The sequence below is a fragment of the Melanerpes formicivorus genome, unplaced genomic scaffold, assembly GCF_026170545.1.
Source record: "Melanerpes formicivorus ecotype bairdi unplaced genomic scaffold, bMelFor1.0.p_v2 SCAF_146, whole genome shotgun sequence".
NCBI classification, from domain to species: domain Eukaryota; kingdom Metazoa; phylum Chordata; class Aves; order Piciformes; family Picidae; genus Melanerpes; species Melanerpes formicivorus.
In genome coordinates, this window is record NW_027142498.1 from 248,809 (window position 1) to 268,272 (window position 19,464).

Genomic DNA, 19,464 nt, shown 5'->3' on the forward strand with positions numbered 1-19,464 from the left:
TTGCTTTCACCAGAAGAGGAAACAGTTGAGGAGTGAAGAGTCAGCATTAAGAGCATTCACTTCAGCAGCCTCCCTTGCCCAGGAAGAAGAGCAGTGTAGGAGAAACAAGTTTTCAGATGATTTTTGTTCTTTTTGATTCTGATTAAGTTTCCTTATTCCTGTGGCATTTTCCCCTGTCTGGATTCTGGAATCCTCAGTGAGGCAGTGACAAAATGTACATCAAGCTAGAGGGACTCTATTCCCCCCACCGACATAGTGTTTCAGATTGATAGGTTGAAGGCAAACATGAGAGTATTGTATTTTCCCATCCTCCCCCTCCTTTTCTTTGCAAACCCTCCTGACTGTTTACAGCTACCTGGAGGGTGGTTGTAGCCAGGAGGGGGTTGGTCTCTTCTCCCAGGCAACCAGCAGCAGGGGAAGTTTAGGCTGGAGGTGAGGAGAAAGTTCTTTGCACAGAGAGTTGTTAGCCATTGGAATGTGCTGCCCAAGGAGGTGGTGGAGTCCCCATCCCTGGAGGTGTTCAGGAGGGGATTGGATGTGGCACTTGGAGCCATGGTTTAGTAGTCATGAGGTGCTGGGTGACAGGTTGGACTTGATGATCTTTGAGGTCTCTTCCAACCTTTTTGATTCTATGATTCTATTCTGTGACTGTAGTTGGAACATTGTACTGCTTAGTTCTTGATCAACAGGTCAGACGTGAGAGAGTGACTGTGCCCCAGCTGGAAGGTGTGTTAAGAACTGGTCAGGTTTGAGGTGGGCAGCAGAACAGGGCTGTGGTTGTGTGTCTGCAGTCTCTCTTCTGCTTGCCTTCGAGGACAAAGTGTGGGCAGGCTGTGGGGGATCTGTTGGTATTTCTGGATAGGTTGCAATGCAGAAGGTAGTAGTAAGTGCCTCGTGTGACTTACTCCAGGTGCAGTGCTTTGCTCTCACACCTCTGCTGCTCCCCATCTCTGACCAAGCTAGGAGAAATCCTACTGTGCAGGATCCTAGTGACATGCCTGTACCTACCTGAGATTTAACACATCCAAGTGGTGGGTTCTTCACATTGGCCACAACAACCCCATGCAGTGCTGCAGGCTGGGGTCAGAGTGGCTGGAGAGCAGCCAGGCACAGAGGGACCTGGGGGGTACTGGTTGATGGTAGGCTGAATGTGAGCCAGCAGTGTGCCCAGGCAGCCAAGAAGGCCAATGGCATCCTGGCCTGCATCAGGAACAGTGTGGCTAGCAGGAACAGGGAAGTCATTGTGCCCCTGTCCACTGCACTGGTTAGGCCACACCTTGAGTCCTGTGTCCAGTTCTGGGCTCCTCAGTTTAGGAAAGATGTTTGGTTGCTGGAATATGTCCAGTGAAGGGCAACAAAGCTGGGGAGAGGTTTGGAACACAGCCCTGTGAGGAGAGGCTGAGGGAGCTGGGATTGTTTAGCCTGGAGAAGAGGAGGCTCAGGGAGACCTTCTTGCTCTCTACAACTACCTGAAGGGAGGTTGTAACCAGGTGGGGTCTGGTCTCTTCTCCCAGGCAGCCAGTACCAGAACAAGAGGACACAGTCTCAAGCTGTGCCAGGGGAGGTTTAGGCTGGATGTTAGGAAGAAATTCCTCATAGAGAGAGTGATTGCCCATTGGAATGGGCTGCCCAGGGAGGTGGTGGAGTTGCCCTCTTTGGGGGTGTTTAGGAGGAGACTTGATAGGGTGCTTGGTTGCATGGTTTAGTTGATTAAATGGTGTTGGATGATAGGTTGTACTTGATCTCGAAGGTCTCTTCCAACCTGGTTTATTCTATGTCGGATTTATTGTGATGGAGTCACACTTCTGGCTTAGATGTGGAGCTCTCAGTGGATAGAGCACTCACCACAGTCTTAACAAGCCTTTCTGATTATTGTTTATCTTGTTTTTCATGTGAGCTGTGCTTTCAGCTGCATTCCCCAAATTCCATGTGCTGTGTGGTCCTCTGGCCTTGTCAGCTGGGTGAAGCTGCTCCCTGCTCTCAGTTACTGTGCCTTCTCCTACTTAGGCACTGCAATTAAGCATGAGGCCTTCTCTTTGATGCATAGTGCCCACCGAGGTGCCACTTTATTCTTTGGTTGCCTTTTCTGTGGCTGCTGCATGTGTTTCACAGGTATTTTTTCAGCACCCTGTTTGAAATGCAGTCTGTGTGACTGCTCATTGTGTTTTAGTCATGGTTTAGAGGAGCAGAAAGCATCCAGTGTGTGAGCAGGGAAGTTATTCTTGTTTATACAGGCAAGATTCGTGTTTGCCTTTTGATTACTGTGTCTAATTAGAACTGTTGATGTGTCGTTCTGTCCTCATTTAGCAGGGTTTAAAAGGCTTTCATTAGTAGCTACTGATTCTAGAGAGGAGATTTTCTTCACAGTATAGCCTCACCCACTAGTGACTGATTCTGGGATCTTCCCATAGATATCTCAGTGCCATTTCCCCCAAATTTAAGCTTCCCTGGACAAACAAAGAGCTGGCCCAGCTCACCGCTTAGAGGAAGTCACAGCTTTGTTTTGCAGAGGTTCAGGGTGGGAGCTGCTGCTTCCTTGAGCTCATCCTTGTCTTAAGAAAAGGTAATTTATTCCTGACTCATTTCTCAGGTAAATGTAACCTTTTCTAGCAGTGCTCTCTCTCTCTCTGCTGCTACCCCTGTCTGCTTTCTTGCAGGATTTTTCTTTTGTCCCACATACCATCTGTCTTACTTTCTGCTTTGTTTTCTAAGCTTGTTTGTTACTCTAAGCTAACGCAGCAGCCAAGTAGGAATATTTATGAACCATCACTGCCACCTTTGTTCAGAGGGGAAGAGGTGTGGATGGCTTGCTGCCAGGTCGGGTGATGCTGTGATTGCAGAAGCAAGCTGAGATCTGCCTGGGCCTTGGAGAGGATGCTACAAGGAGCAACTGCATCCTCGGTGGCTCAGCAGTGCTTGCATGCTGTGTCAGTAGTCACAGTGGTAGAATAGAATAGAATAGAATAGACCAGACCAGGTTGGAAGAGACCTTCAAGATCATCGTGTCCAACCCATCAACCAATCCAACCCACCTAAACAACTAACCCATGGCACCAAGCACCCCATCCAGTCTCCTCCTGAACACCTTCAATGATGGTGACTCCACCACCTCCCCAGGCAGCACATTCCAATGGGCAATCACTCTCTCTGTATAGAACTTCTTCCTAACATCCAACCTAAACCTCCCCTGGTGCAGCCTGAGACTGTGTCCTCTTGTTCTGGTGCTGGGTGCCTGGGAGAAGAGACCATCATCTACCTGTCTACAACCTCCCTTCAGGTAGTTGTAGAGAGTGATAAGGTCATCCCTGAGTCTCCTCTTCTCCAGGCTAAGCAACCCCAGCTCCCTCAGCCTCTCCTCACAGGGCTGTGTTCCAAACCCCTCACCAACTTCGTTGCCCTTCTCTGGACTCGTTCCAGCAACCGAACCTCCTTCCTAAACTGAGGGGCCCACAACTGGAGACAGGACTCAAGGTGTGGCCTAACCAGTGCAGTGTACAGGGGCAGAATGACCTCCCTGCTCCTGCTGGCCACACTGTTCCTGATGCAGGCCAGGATGCCATTGGCCCTCCTGGCCACCTGGGCACACTGCTGGCTCATGTTCAGCCTGCCATCGACCAGTACCCCCAGGTCCCTCTCTGCCTGGCTGCTCTCAGCCACTCTGACCCCAGCCTGTAGCACTGCCTGGGGTTGCTGTGGCCAATGTGCAGCACCTGGCACTTGGATGTGTTCATTCTCCTGCCCCTGGACTCTGCCCATCTGTCCAGCCTGTCCAGGTCCCTCTGCAGAGCTTCTGTACCCTCCAGCAGATCAACTCCTGCCCCCAGCTTGGTGTCATCTGCAAATTTACTGATGATGGACTCAATGCCCTCATCCAGATCATCAATGAAGATGTTAAAGAGCACAGGGCCCAGCACTGCTCCCTGGGACACACCACTAGTGCCTGGCTGTCAGCTGGCTGTGGCACCATTCACCACTACTCTCTGGGCTCAGCCTCCAGCCAGTTCCTAACCCAGCTCAGAGAGCTGCTGTCCAAGCCATGGGCTGACAGCTTGGCCAGGAGGTTGCTGGGGGGGTGGTGTCAAAGGCCTTGCTGAGGTCCAGGTAGGCCACATCCACAGGCCTCCCCACATCCACCAGGCATGGTAGGTAGCACTAACCCATTGCTGTCATTAACAGGCTCCTGGTCAAGTAATGCCCCAGTCTGGTGCCAGGGGCTTTATTTTCACTCTCAGCTGTAGCAGTGGTATTTCTCTAATGATTTTTAAGGAGCTGTATGGATACCAAAGACCTGGGCAGTTCTGATAAAGCTGTGTATGATCCTGTGGGCAGGTTGTAGCTGTAACAAGGCCTGGGAGCAGCTTGGGTTTTTCCTTCATGCTTCCTCACAAAGGTTTAGATAATTCAAAGGGCAGCATTGAAGAGTATAATAAAGTAGAGTAGGATAGGATAGGATAGAATAGAGCAGGCTGGAAGAGACCTTCAAGAAGTAATTTTACTCATGAAGAGTCTTTGTGCAATCCTTTGATTGTATATTACAAGTGAAGAAATTATTTTGACCATATATTCAATGTTTGATTTTCTTCTTCTTTTTTTTCACTCCCTTTTTTCCCCCCATCCTAGTTTCTCATCAAATCTTCTGCTGAAGACTGAATGGCCAAAGGTAGCAGCTGTGATAACCCTGTGACAAAATCCAGGGAGTTCCATCTGTTCCAGCTCCCAAAGCTTATGAAGTGCAAGTGGGGTCTGGTAGATGCATAGGTGACATCTTGGTGACAAAAGGTGGAGGTCTGAGGTGACGAAACTTTGCCCTAGCACTTTGTTATGGAACAGTGTGCTGAAAGGTGTCCAGGTATGTGGTGAAAGATTGACTCTGCCTGCTGTAAGGCTGTCACTTGTGCAGACATGGCCCCAATGATTAACAGCTCTGCAACAATGGATGAACATCAAAGTCCCCTTGTCACCCTCATGTGCAGGGTCAAGTAGCAGGCAGGCTGAGGAGTCAGCAGAGCAATTAGGAGACTGAGAACCACAGAGTAATGATAAGAGTGGCTTTCTGCCTTTGACACTGTCCCCCACAGCAAACTGCTGGCCAAGCTGTCAGCCCATGGCTTGGATGGGAGCACACTGCAATGGGTTAGGAACTGGCTGGAGGCTGAGCCCAGAGAGTGGTGGTGAATGGTGCCACAGCCAGCTGGCAGCCAGGCACCAGTGGTGTACCCCAGGGATCAGTGCTGGGCCCTGTGCTCTTTAACATCTTTAATGATAATCTGGATGAGGGCATTGAGTCCATCATCAGTAAATTTGCAGATGACACCAAGCTGGGGGCAAGAGTTGATCTGCTGGAGGGTAGAGAGGCTCTGCAGAGGGACCTCGACAGGCTGGACAGATGGGCAGAGGCCAAGGGCAGGAGATGGAACACATCCAAGTTCTGCACATTGGCCACAACAACCCCATGCAGTGCTACAGGCTGGGGTCAGAGTGGCTGGAGAGCAGCCAGGCAGAGAGGGACCTGGGGGTGCTGGTTAATGGTAGGCTGAACATGAGCCTGCAGTGTGCCCAGGCGGCCAGGAGGGCCAATGGCATCCTGGCCTGCATCAAGAACAGTGTGGCCAGCAGAAGCAGGGAGGTCATTGTGCCCCTGTACACTGCACTGGTTAGGCCACACCTCGAGTACTGTGTCCAGTTCTGGGCCCCTCAGTTTAGGAAGGAGGTTGACTTGCTGGAACGAGTCCAGAGAAGGGCAAGGAGGCTGGGGAGGGGTCTGGAACACAGCCCTGTGAGGAGAGGCTGAGGGAGCTGGGGTTGCTTAGCCTTGAGAAGAGGAGGCTCCCATAGGGCTTGTGCTCAAGGCGTCTCCCCAGCCTTGTTGCCCTTCTCTGGACATGTTCAAGTCTCTTCAATGTCCTTCTTAAACTGAGGGGCCCAGAACTGGACACAGGACTCAAGATGTGGCCTAACCAATGCTGAGCACAGGGCACAATGACTTCCCTGCTCCTGCTGGCCACACTGTTCCTAATGGAGGCCAGGATGCCATTGGCCCTCTTGGCTGCCTGGGCACACTGCTGGCTCATGTTTAGGCAGCTGTCAATCAGTAGCCCCAGGTCCCTCTCTGTTTGGGAGCTCTCCAGCCACTCTGACCCCAGGTTTCCTTACATACAGGAATTCTGGCTTCCTTAAAATTGAGCCCTGCTGCTCAGTGACCACTCAGTGGCTCCCTTTGAAGTGGGTTGTTTGTTGTGAAAATTGCCTTTCTCTTTGTAATGCACAGCTTCTGTTAGTACAGACAACACCTCGGGTGTCATGCAAAGACATTAAGGATCTGGAGATTAGTTTTGTTTTCTCCTGCTCTGTTGACACTGTGCACTCCACTCTATTGTGTGAGTAGTAAGTTTCAGTGTTTTGTCAACTAGTTGTGTTCTTTCCTGAGCCCTGTGCTGGTAGTTCCCAGTCCCTGGCAGGTAACAGACAGGTTTTATAGGAGGGGGACTGGAGACTGATCTTGAGACCAAAATGGTGCAGCAAGTACCAGAAACTCAGTATCTTCTGCAGGGAGGGTGGGAAGAGCAAGTCACATGAACCAGATGAAACTAGCAGACCTTGTGCAGTTGCATGTTTTGGGGAGTTCCCCTGGGCTCCACAGCTGTGGAAAAAAATGCTGCACCCAGGAGAGTATCACAGTATCACTAAGGTTGGAAGAGACCTCAAAGATCATTGAGTCCAACCTGTCACCACAGACCTCATGACTAGACCATGGCACCAAGTGCCACATCCAATCCCCTCTTGAACGCCTCCAGGGATGGGGACTCCACCACCTCACTGGGCAGCACATTCCAATGACGAATGACTCTCTCTGGGAAGAACTTTCTCCTCACCTCCAGCCTAAACTTCCCCTGACACAGCTTGAGACTGTGTCCTCTTGTTCTGGTGCTGGTTGCTAGAGAGAAGAGACCAACCCCTTCCTGGCTACAACCACTTTCAGGTAGTTGTAGAGGGCAATGAGGTCACCTCTGAGCCTCCTCTTCTCCAGGCTAAACAATCCCAGCTCCCTCAGGGCTGTGCTCAAGGCCTCTCCCCAGACTTGTTGCCCTTCTCTGGACACCTTCAAGTGTCTCGATGTCCTTCCTAAACTGAGGGGCCCAGAACTGGACACAGGACTCAAGGTGTGGCCTAACCAGTGCTGAGCACAGGGCACAAGGACTTCCCTGCTTGCCACACTATTCCTAATGCAGGCCAGGATGCCATTGGCCTTCTTGGCCACCTGGGCACACTCCTGGCTCATGTTCAGCTGGCTGTCACTCAGCACCCCCAGGTCCCTCTCTGTTTGGCAGCTCTCAGCCACTCTGACCCCAGCCTGTAGCTCTGCATGGGGTTGCTATGGCCAAAGTGCAGCACCCGGTGAGTGGTTCCCAGCCCTGCTGCTCAACTCCTGAGTGTGCTTTAGATAAATTTTATAAGAGCAAGGAAAGTGTGTTCCCCTCCTTGAGTTTCTCTTGGGAAGGACATGCAGACTGATGCCTGGCAGAGCAGGGTCATGCTGCTCCTTGTAGCATGGGGTCCTGCTCTGTTAGGAAAGAGCCAGCTTGTATGAGCAGTCCCTCTGAATGCACATGGTACGTGAGCAGGGAACTCAGGGATGTTGTGGTACCAGGTGATGTGGCTGAGATGGCTTCCGTGGAAGTGTAGCTCTGGAGGAACTGAAGCTATTTGTGAATGAGATCAAATCTTTTTGAAGGTTCCTTCCCCCACCAACAAGTAACACCAAGCCTCAGAAATGCAGGGGTTTTGTCATGGGCCTGCAGTGTGCCCAGGCAGCCAAGCAGGCCAATGGCATCCTGGCCTGCATCAGGAACAGTGTGGCCAGCAGGAGCAGGGAGGTTATTCTCCCCCTGGCCACTGCCCTGGTTAGGCCACACCTTGAGTCCTGTGTCCAATTCTGGTCCCCTCTGTTTAGGAAAGATGTTGACTTGCTGGAAGGTGTCCAGAGAAGGGCAACAAAGCTGGGGAGGGGTCTGGAGCACAGCCCTGTGAGGAGAGGCTGAGGGAGCTGGGGTTGCTTAGCCTGGAGAAGAGGAGGCTCAGGGGAGACCTTCTTGCTCTCTCCAACTCCCTGAAGGGAGGTTGTAGCCAGGTGGGGGTTGGTCTCTTCCCCCAGGCAACCAGCACCAAACAAGTGGACACAGTCTCAAGCTGTGCCAGGGAAGGTTTAGACTGGATGTTAGGGAGAAGTTCTATGCAGAGAGAGTGATTGCCCATTGGAATGTGCTGCCCAGGGAGGTGGTGGAGTCGCCATCATTGGAGGTGTTCAGGAGGAGACTTGATGGGGTGCTTGGTTGCATGGTTTAGTTGATTAGATGGTGTTGGATGTTAGGTTGGACTTGATCTCGAAGGTCTCTTCCAACCTGGTTTGTTCTATTCTACTGCAATAAATATTGCAGGTTAAGGAACTGGAAAAAAATAAAAGAAGGAAGGTTTCCAGTGTTAATTTTGTGCATTAGTAATGTAGAGGATTTTCTGTGAAAATGACACTGTTCAGTATGTGACTTAATGTACAGTGGATGCTGTGTGACACAGTTAAGGTTGCTATGGAAACCTGGCATTTTGGTTCTGTTAGGGTGTTTCAGATAGGGAAACATTTGCACTGCATTACTACAAGACTCCTTTCTACCTCTGCTCCTCAGCTTGTTGGCTTCTAAATTGGGAGGTAGGTGACAGGGGAAAAGCCATGGCCTGGAACTGGCATTAGTCAGAGTCAACTGAAACAAGGGATGTTGAGCTGAAACTTAAACCTGATGATTTTACTGTGGAGTAGTTGCTTTCTGAACTGAGGGAGTATGGAAATGTTAATCTTTCCCAGTGTAGTGTTTGTGGGCTGCTAATTTGAGAGTCTCTTCCTAAAAACCTGACCCTTCAAAAAGGATACTCTCCAAAGAAAACTTTCCAGTAACTTTCACAGTGGGATTATAAAATGGCCTGAATTTGATGCCAGGGGAGGTTTAGGTTGGGGATGAGGAAGAAGCTCTTTCCTGCATGAGTGGTCAGGGATTGGAACAGGCTGCCCAGGGAAGTGGTGGAGTCCCCATCCCTGGAGGTGTTAGGGAAATGTGTGGCCATGGCAATCTGGGACATGGTTTAATGGTGGTGTTGGGTTGATGGTTGGACTCTCTGATCTTAGAGAGCTCTTCCACTGGACAGATGGGCAGAATCCAATGGGATGTCATTCAACAAGTCCAAGTGCCGAGTGCTGCACTGTGGCCATGGCAACCCCATGCAGAGCTACAGGCTGGGGTCAGAGTGGCTGGAGAGCTCCCAAACAGAGAGGGACCTGGGGGTGCTGATTGACAGCTGCCTGAATATGAGCCAGCAGTGTGCCCAGGTGGCCAAGAAGGCCAATGGCATCCTGGCCTGCATCAGGAGCAGTATGGCCAGCAGGAGCAGGGAAATCATTGTGCCCCTGTACTTAGCACTGCTTAGGCCACACCTTGAGTCCTGTGTCCAGTTCTGGGCCCCTCAGTTTAAGAAGGACATTGAGAGACTTGAAGGTGTCCAGAGAAGGGCAACAAGGCTGGGGAGAGGCCTTGAGCACAGCCCTGTGAGGAGAGGCTGAGGGAGCTGGGGTTGTTTAGCCTGGAAAAGAGGAGGCTCAGGGGTGACCTCATTGCCCTCTACAACTACCTGAAAGGTGGTTGTAGCCGGGAAGGGGTTGGTCTCTTCTCCCAGGCACCCAGCACCAGAACAAGAGGACACAGTCTCAGGCTGCTCCAGGGGAGGTTTAGACTGGAGGTGAGGAGGAAGTTTTACACAGAGAGAGTGATTGCCCATTGGAATGTGCTGCCCAGGGAGGTGGTGGAGTCCCCATCCCTGGAGGCATTCAAGAGGAGATTGGACGTGGCACTTGGTGCCATGGTTTAGTCATGGGGTCTGTAGTGATAGGTTGGACTTGATGATCCTCGAGGTCTCTTCCAACCTTAGTTACACTGTGATACTGTGATTCTATGATTTTACAACTAGGAGTATTTTTGGAAGTGTTCTTAACCGTAAAACCAGTGACCAGTTCTGATGCTTTCTGGTTGGACTGACAGAATTTTTCTCTCATTTTAACATTTTCTTGTTGCCTGGCATTAATCTGTAAAGCATTGAGAACATGGGATCCAACTCTTACTGAGCACAGGGGGGGAATATTTACAACTGAAAACCTAACTCAATGCTTAAGCACTTTGGGACCAAACACATGGTAAACAGAAGGTGATTTACAGCTCATGATTTATGGTACAAGCCTCACCTTTGTTGTTGAGGTGACTCTTCAAACACCTGCCTCATTCTGCCCTTCCTCTCTTTTATGTATCATTGGTTTATATATGCCTTTATTAGGTTGGTAGAGAGACAAGCTGAGAAGCAAGTTTGCTGTGAAGCTGAGAACCTGCATTTGTAGCCACCTCCTCTGCTTGTGAGGGCTGGCCATGGCTCTAAGCAGCACTCATCTTCCCAAGTGTCTGGCTGGTGAGGCCCACTGAAAGAAGCAGCAGCTCAGGGAGAGTTATCTGCCAAAGCTCTCTGCTGCAGATCTGCCTTCTGTGCCAGGATCAGGAGTGTGCTGCAGTTAAGCTGTGTGCAGCAAAGCCTGCTGGAAGCGAGTGAGCTGGCAGGGCAGGATATAGCTGACCTGCAGATAGGCAGCCACTTCTGCTGACTCTGCTGCAGGTCATTTCTGTGGCAGTTTTGGGTGGAGTGGTAGCAAACAGCTGAAGTAGGTGAAAGGGAGGAAGATGAAGGACAGTAGTGCCCCAAACTGGCAGCTGCTTGCTGCATGGATTGATTTTAACAGCCTGAAAGTTGTTAGCCCAGTTTCTCTCTCTGGGCACTTTGGCCAAGGGCCCCTTGGTCACCAAAGGATGTTTGCTGTGCAGCTCTCTGCAGTGGAGCTACTGTTTTGCCAGTGCACATCCCCCTGGAGCCCTCTAAGCTAAGGCATTTCTGATGTATGGCCAGGCCTGGGATATGTGACACTGGATCCAGTGAACCTGAACAGCATTCCATGTATGGGATGTAGGACAGGTGCTCACCTAGTATGGAGGTGGCACCAGGCAGTTGGCTGTTTGTGTTTGCTACCTGCCTTGCTCTTGTAACATGCTGCTGCATAGGAGTGGTGAGGACAGAGTGACTTTCTGCTTGCTGCTTCTGTCCCTTTGCTTGGTTTAGAGAGGGGAGTCTGAGGAGGACTTGATCATGTCACTTAAAACCCTGATGTAGAACCTGTAACTCATATTTGCTTGTGTATGTTTTGACCTTGTTAAAGCAGGTGTACAAGCTTGCTTTGAAATGCTTGTAAGCAGATCATGAAAGTATCATAGTATCAGTCAAGGGACCACAAGGATCATCTAGTTCCAATCCCCCTGCCATGGGCAGGGACACCCCACACTAGATCAGGCTGGCCAGAGCCTCATCCAGCCTGGGCTTAAACACCTCCAGGGACGGGTTCTCAACCACCTCCCTGGACAACCCATTCCAGGGCTTCACCACTCTCATGGGGAAGAACTTCCTCCTCCCCTCCAGCCTGAATCTCCCCATCTCCAGCTTCATTCCATTCCCCCTAGTCCTATCACTCCCTGAGATCCTGAGCAGTCCCTCCCCAGCCTTCTTGTAGCCCCCTTCAGATCCTGGAAGGCCACAATTAGGTCACCTCAGAGCCTTCTCTTCTCCAGACTGAACAGCCCCAACTCCTTCAGTCTGTCCTCATAGGAGAGGTGCTCCAGCCCTCTGCTCATCCTCATGACCCTTCTCTGGACACCTTCCAGCACCTCCACATCCCTCTTGTAATAGGGGCTCCAGAACTGGACACAGTACTCCAGGTGGGGTCTCAGCAGAGCTGAGCAGAGGGGGAGAATCACCTCCCTTGCCCTGCTGGCCACACTTCTCCTGATGCAGCCCAGGATCTGACTGGCCTTCCAGGCTGCAGGTGCACACTGAGAGCTCCTGTTGAACTTCTCCTCCCCCAGCACCCCCAAGTCTCTCTCCTCAGGGCTGCTTTCCAGCCAGTCCCTGCCCAGCCTGCATTTGTGCCTGGGAGTAGTTGTTACAGTTCAGAGAGAGCTGCAAGTCCTTGGTGTCTCAGTTGAACCTTCCTAGTTGCACCCATAACAGTTGGTGTTCATTCCTGTGTACTCCAGGGAGACGTAGGAGAACAGTTGGTGAATTGATGGTGATCTGAGCTTAGTGCTTTAGTGGGGAACAAAAATGCTTGGATGTTACCTTGCTGCACCTCTGCAGGTGGGGTAGTAATACCCTCCTACAGATTGCACCCAGTTCCTCAAGGGCAAGGGTGTTTTGTTTCCTTTCCTGTCTTATCTCCAGATCTTACCTTCCCTGTCCTTGAGAGCCCACAGAGCGCAATGGCCACATCCAATCTCTCTTTCACTCCGCTGGAGACAGAGAAATTGTGACGCTGCTCTGTGTTTAACCTGAACAAGAGGTCCAGAAAGCACTTCTGCACAGAGTTCTGTTTTCAGCTGCTTGTTTGGGGATTTTAACATTGCAGCCTTTTTACAAGAAACACTCCAGACCTAATGCTTTAAAGGTCAGTGGAGCTGCGTGCATAAACCCGAACTATTCACCTAAGCTAGGTGAATAATGTTCACCTCAGCAACAGTTGAGTCATCAACCTCAACTTTATCAAGGTGGAGAAGCTTTTCTAGGTTGGTTTAGCACCCTTCAGTTCTGTATAATGAAGTGGGAGCTGTGTGCAGGGCTTAGTAGTGTTTTAACAGTACTATTACACTTTCCATGGTAAACAAAAGAGTAACTGTATAATACTTCCAGATTTATCTTCAGGTAGTTTTGGATTAAACAACTTTTTTGTCCATTCTGCTGAGTGTAAGTCAATGTAACTGCTCTGGGCTGTGTTTTGTTGACTCATGCTAGTGTTTTCCTGGAAATTTCCCTTATCTGACCTGTAGTTAGGTCATTCTGCCTGAAAGAAAGACTCCAAACTTGTGTCTTGCTCTCCCCTTTGCTGGCTCTGCAGTTCGGTTACTTTCCATTCTGCAACTTCTCTCTTCACTCTTGCACTAAGTGGAATACACTAGCAGAATAGAAACCCAGGAAAATTCAGGCTGGTTAGTTGAGTCACTGAAGCATTAATGAAATACTGCAAAGTTGAGCATTTCACATAAGGTGCTGATGTGTAGAGAAGGGCAATGAGGCTGGGGAGGGGTCTCCAGCACAAGCCCTGCGAGGAGAGGCTGAGGGAGCTGGGGTTGCTTAGCCTGGAGAAGAGGAGGCTCAGGGGAGACCTTATGGTTTAGTCGATTAGATGGTGTTGGATGATAGGTTGGACTTGATGATCTCAAAGGTCTTTTCCAACCTGGTTAATTCCGTTCTGTTCTATTCTTAGTGCTCTCTACAGCTTCCTGAAGGGAGGTTGTAGCCAGGTGGGGGTTGGTCTCTTCTCCCAGGCAGCCAGCACCAGAACAAGAGGACACAGTCTCAAGCTGTGCCAGGGGAGGTTTAGGCTGGAGGTGAGGAGAAAGTTCTTCCCAGAAAGAGTCATTTGCCATTGGAATGTGCTGCCCAGGGAGGTGGTGGAGTCCCCATCCTTGGAGGTGTTCAAAAAAGGATTGGATGTGGCACTTGGAGCTATGGTTTAGTTAGTCATGAGGTGTTGGGTGATAGGTCTTTTCCAGCCTTATTGATTCTATGATTCTGTAACTGTGCATCTGTAGGTGCTGGAGCATGTCCAGAGAAGGGCCATAAGGATGAGCAGAGGGCTGAAGCTCCTCTCCTGTGAGGACAGACTGAAGGAATTGCAGCTGTTCAGTCTGGAGAAGAGAAGGCTCTGAGGAGACCTTACTGTGGCCTTCCAGTATCTGAAGGGGACTACAAGAAAGCTGGGGAGGGACTTTTTAGGATGTCAGGGAGTGATAGGACTGGGGGGGAATGGAGCAAAACTAGAAATGGGGAGATTGAGATTGGATGTGAGGAAGAAGTTGTTCCCCATGAGGGTGGTGAGAGTCTGGCACAGGTTGCCCAGGGAGGTGGTGGAAGCCTCGTGACTGGAGGTGTTTGCAGCCAGGCTGGATGTGGCTGTGAGCAACCTGCTGTAGTGTGAGGTGTCCCTGCCCATGGCAGGTGGGTTGGAACTGGATGATCCTTGGGGTCCCTTCCAACCCTGACAATTCTGTGATTCTATGTACCCAGCAGGCTTGCTGTTCATAAGAAGGCAGAGCTGCAGCCCTAAGCAGAGTCATTAGTAATGCTTCATGTACCAGATGACTGGTGGCAACATTTGAATGTTCATATTACAGCAGATGGAAGGAAATGTGCAAGGGTGTGAGCAGATGTGTGTGGTGTCTGCAGTCTGAGGAGCAGAGAAGCAGAAATCAGAGCCTCATGTTACGTGGACTCGTGCAGCTGAGATGTGTCTGGGCAGCGTTCTGTTCCCTTATCACAGTGGAGCCTCCATGTTCCATTGTTGGCATGACCATGTCCACTTGCCTGGCTCTCTGGGAGTCTCTTGCTTTAATCTGCTCTCTGCCTAACTGGAAAATTTGTGCTTAGGCCTCTCACCTCCCCTGCTTGTTTTTCAAGGTATGATCTCTCCTGGCTTTGCTGGCCTCCTGAGGCCCCTGTTTAAGGTGCAGGACACTGCCCTTGGCTTGGTTTCCCTCAAGTCACTCATTGCTTTCTTTCATACTTCCTGATGGAGCTGATTTAAGCCTCACAGGAGTCAGGCTTTTTGTTTCCTCTTCTGGATCTGAGTTTGAGTGCAGAGCCAGGTGAGGGTGAGCCTATGCTATTGATCTCCAAAGCTTGCACACTTGAATTTTACAGAGCAGTAACTGCCTCCTTGTCAAAGTGGTCTCTTTCCTTGTTGTCATTGCTGCTGGTTATTGATACTGCTTGGATTAAAGCTAGTGGGAGGATGCCTGCTCTTCAGCTCTCATGTGAGCATGTGGAGGTACTTCATGTGGCTCAGTTCCTCATTTTCAAAGCACAGTATTAAAGCATTTGCCAGCCTCCTGAAAGGCTGAGAGATATTGACTCTACAGGCTCTTGAAGCTACATCTAGAGAACAGCATCATCTTGAACGTGGTTGGAGGTTTTTTTCCCCTTCCCCTCTCTGTGTATCTTTCCAGGCCTTGCAGTGGGCACAGATGGCCAGAGACAAGCTATCAAGTCCATTGTATGCTCTAAAAATCATCAGATACTTCACTGGCTTCTGTATTTGCTGCTGCTGGTGGTGTGCTGCTGCTCACGTGCCTGCTGCCGGAAAGTGCTGCTCGCAGTCGGAGGATTGGTTATTGATGCTTTACAGCCAGGAAACAGGATTTCTGGGTGCTTACCCCTGAGAGCAGCAGGCCAGTCCTTTTGTTGTCTCATGGGGGAAAAAAATAACCTAAGAAAAAAGAGAAATTTATCAAAGTTGTGCCAGGTGCTGCGCTTTGGCCACAGCAACCCCGGGCAGAGCTACAGGCTGGGGTCAGAGTGGCTGAGAGCTCCCAAACAGAGAGGGACCTGGGGGTACTGATTGACAGCCGCCTGAATATGAGCCAGCAGTGTGCCCAGGTGGCCAAGAAGACCAATGGCATCCTGGCCTGCATTAGGAACAGTGTGGTCAGCAGGAGCAGGGAAGTCATTGTGCCCCTGTACTCTGTATTGGTTAGGCCACACTTTGAGTCCTGTGTCCAGTTCTGGGCTCCTCAGTTTAAGAAGGACATCGAGACACTTGAACGTGTCCAGAGAAGGGCAATGAGGCTGGGAAGGGGCCTTGAGCAGAGCACTATGAGGAGAGGCTGAGGGAGCTGGGATTGTTTAGCCTGGAAAAGAGGAGTCTCAGGGGTGACCTCATTGCTCTCTACAACTACCTGAAGGGACGTTGTAGCCCGGTGGGGGTTGGTCTCTTCTCTCTAGCAACCAGCACGAGAACAAGAAGACACAGTCTCAAGCTGTGCCAGGGGAAGTTTAGGCTGGAGGTGAGGAGAAAGTTCTTCCCAGAGAGAGTTGTTAGCCATTGGAATGTGCTGCCCAGGGAGGTGGTGGAGTCCCCATCCCTGGAGGTGTTCAAGAGGGGATTGGATGTGGCACTTGGTGCCATGGTCTAGTCATGAGGTCTGTGGTGACAGGTTGGACTCGATGATCTTTGAGGTCTCTTCCAACCTTGGTGATACTGTGATACTGTGAAAGTCTTTAGAGGTCTTAATATCGATCCACGTAGGAATACTATTTATCTAAGGGGTGGGTGTTAAGAAGAAGGGGCCAGACTCTTCTCAGTGGTCCCCAGTGACAGGGCAAGAGGTAATGGGCATAAACTGGAATTCAGGAAGCTCAATCTAAACATGAGGAGGACCTTCTTTACTTTGAGGGGGGCAGAGCACTGGAACAGGCTGCCCAGAGAGGCAGTGGAGTCTCCATCTCTGGAGTCTTTCAAGGTCCACATGGTCCTGTTCTGTGTGATCTGCTTTAGGTCATCCTGCTGTGGCAAGGGGGATTGGACTCAATGATCTTCGTAGGTCCCTTCCAACCCCTACCATTCTGTGACATAGATTTGTATTTAATGTTTCCCTCAAACCCAGGGATCTCTTTGCCTTTGTTTATCCTCACACTTAGAACATCTTCCTTTTCTGCTGCTTGGAATGTCCCATGACAGGAGGCTGCTGTCATGCAGTGCCAGGTGGCAGAGCAAGCAGCAGGAGCAACTTCTCTGGAGGTGTTTGGAGGTTAGTGGCAGTTGTAGAGTGGTGTGGGGACCCAGAGTCAGGAGCTTCAGTCTGTTGCTGTGATTTGATTTCTTTAGATGTTAAACTGTGGCCTTGCTGGAGCATTCCCACCCTCATTACAGACACCCAGTAGGATCCCCAAAACTCTGGCAGCGAGGCCTGAACAAAGCAAGTGTCCCAAAAGATGCTGATAAAAATGAACACAATCCAGACCAAGAGCTAAAATGACAGCATAAAATGTTGTGTCTTGTGTTCTTCTCTTAATGCATTTGGTTACATTTGGAGAGTGGCAATTTTATTCATAGACTTACAGAATGGTTTGGGTTGGAAGGGACCTTAAAGGTCATCCAGTTCCAACCCTGGTGCCATGGGCAGGGACACCTCCCACCAGCCCAGGTTGCTCAAGCCCTCATACAACCTGGTCTTGAGCATCTCCAGGGAGGAGGCATCCACAGCCTCCCTGGGCAACCTGTTCCAGTGTCTCACCACCCTCACTGGAAGAAATTTATTCCTAGCCTCCAGTCTAAATCTACCCTCCTCAAGCGTCAATCTATCAAGGTTCTTTACTTAAATGTCTAATTTGTCCTTCAGGAATATCCTTTGTCCTGAAATTACCTATTAAAAGAGTTCTCATTGCTGTAAATGTTTAATTTGAGTTTATCATAGATTTGTCAGGGTTAGAAGAGACCTCAAGGCTCAGCCAGTTCCAACCCCCCTGCCATGGGCAGGGACACCTCACACTACAGCAGGTTGCTCACAGCCACATCCAGCCTGGCTGCAAACACCTCCAGGCAGGAGGCTTCCACCACCTCCCTGGGCAACCTATGCCAGGCTCTCACCACCCTCATGGGGAAGAACTTCTTCCTAGCATCCAATCTCAATCTACCCTTTTCTATTTTCACTAGTTATGTCTGGTTTGAGTGTAGAAAGGGTTAAACTGAGAATAAATTTGTGTAAAACCAGCTTTGTCATCAGCTGAGTGAGCAGTGATGATCTATGAGTAAGATGTCTGCCTCCTGGCATATAAATATCCCTCAAGTATGTACATTTTTAAGTCTGCCTGCCTGATTCAGTTGTCTTCACTACCAGAAAGGAGCTGCCAGGAAGCCAAGCTTCAGTTTAATCACATCCTTAATAGCACTTTAAGCAGCTTAATAAAGAATACCTGGGGTTTCTTTCTTGGGAGATGTCACAGGACAGGGGTGTGTGTGTGGGGGGAATGTGGAAAGGGTTGCTTGGGGTTTTTTTGTGGCTGTAACTTTAAAATGCCAGTGTCAACCTCTAAAGTAAGTGTGGCTTTTGTGCAAAAAACTTTTAGACATAACATTTCCCCCCCCCCCCCCCCCGTAGCAATTACTGCAGCTTGTGCTGTGATGTTGGTCAGTTAGAGGGCAGACGGGCTCTGCAGAGGGACCTCAATCAGCTGGACAGATGGGCAGAGTCCAACAGGATGGCATTCAACAAGTCCAAGTGCCAGGTGCTGCACTTTGGCCACAACAACCCCAGGCAGAGCTACAGGCTGGGGTCAGAGTGGCTGAGAGCAGCCAGGCAGAAAGGGACCAGGGGGTGCTGATTGACAGCTGCCTAAATATGAGCCAGCAGTGTGCCCAGGTGGCCAAGAAGACCAATGGCATCCTGGCCTGCATTAGGAACAGTGTGGCCAGCAGGAGCAGGGAAGTCATTGTGCCCTGTGCTCAGCACTGGTTAGGCCACACCTTGAGTCCTGTGTCCAGTTCTGGGCTCCTCAGTTTAAGAAGGACATTGAGAGACTTGAAGGTGTCCAGAGAAGGGCAACAAAGCTGGGGAGGGGTCTGGAGCACAGCCCTGTGAGGAGAGGCTGAGGGAGCTGGGGTTGCTTAGCTTGGAGAGGAGGAGGCTCAGGGGAGACCTCACTGCTCTCTCCAACTACCTGAAGGTGGTTGTAGCCAGGAAGGGGTTGGTCTCTTCTCTCTAGCAACCAGCACGAGAACAAGAGGCCACAGTCTCAAGCTGTGCCAGGGGAAGTTTAGGCTGGAGGTGAGGAGAGAGTTCTTCCCAGAGAGAGTCATTAGTCATTGGAATGTGCTGCCCAGGGAGGTGGTGGAGTCCCCATCCCTGGAGGTGTTCAAGAGGGGATTGGATGTGGCACTTGGTGCCATGGCTTAGTCATGAGGTGTTGGGTGCCAGGTTGGACTTGATGATCTTTGAGGTCTCTTCCAACCTTGGTGATTCTGTGATCCTGTGATCCTCATAGCTTTTAGGCTTCATTTATCTCATTACTTACCTTTGCCTTAAAGCCAGCTAGTAGATGACAATGTTTGTTGTTTTGGTGGGAGTTTTTTTTTGCTGTTTGGTTTGGGTTTTTCATACTTGGGTGTGTGAACGTTTGTATTTGTGATAGTGTTTTTCTCCTAGATGCCTGAATTGCTCCTACCTCCTCTCCATTTCTATTGCTGCTACCACCTCAACATTGCTGCTGCTGCTTTCTTCACTCTGGTTATCTTGCCTGGCTTCACCTTCCACAATCTCTCACAGCTCAGCAGCAATGTTTGTGACAGATGTGGGGGGATGTCACACAACCATTCTGCAAAGTGCTGAGCACTGAGTGAAAGATAGCTTCAACCCTGGCCACTGGTCACCTCAAGGCCTTTAACCACCATTCAAGGTGACCAAGGCTGTGGTTATCAGCAGAGGGATGTTGGTGTCCCCTTCAGTGGTACCAAAGAATCACAGAATGGTTGGGTTGGAAGAGACCTCCAAAGGTCATCTTTTGGGT

The 19,464-nt window shown here is 50.3% G+C and overlaps 1 protein-coding gene across 8 annotated transcripts in view; it reads left to right on the forward strand.

Annotated features, from left to right (window-relative positions):
* NCOA7 (nuclear receptor coactivator 7) overlaps positions 1-19,464 on the forward strand; it is a 128,283-nt gene that overhangs the window by 14,476 nt on the left and 94,343 nt on the right. Inside the window, exon 1 of one of the 8 annotated variants that reach the window (XM_068168643.1) lies at positions 4,792-4,849. The exons of the other annotated variants lie outside the window; for them this stretch is intronic. The gene's annotated coding sequence lies outside the window, so the exon portion shown is untranslated. Of the gene's footprint in view, positions 1-4,791; positions 4,850-19,464 lie in introns of those variants that run through there. 8 annotated transcript variants of the gene reach the window in all.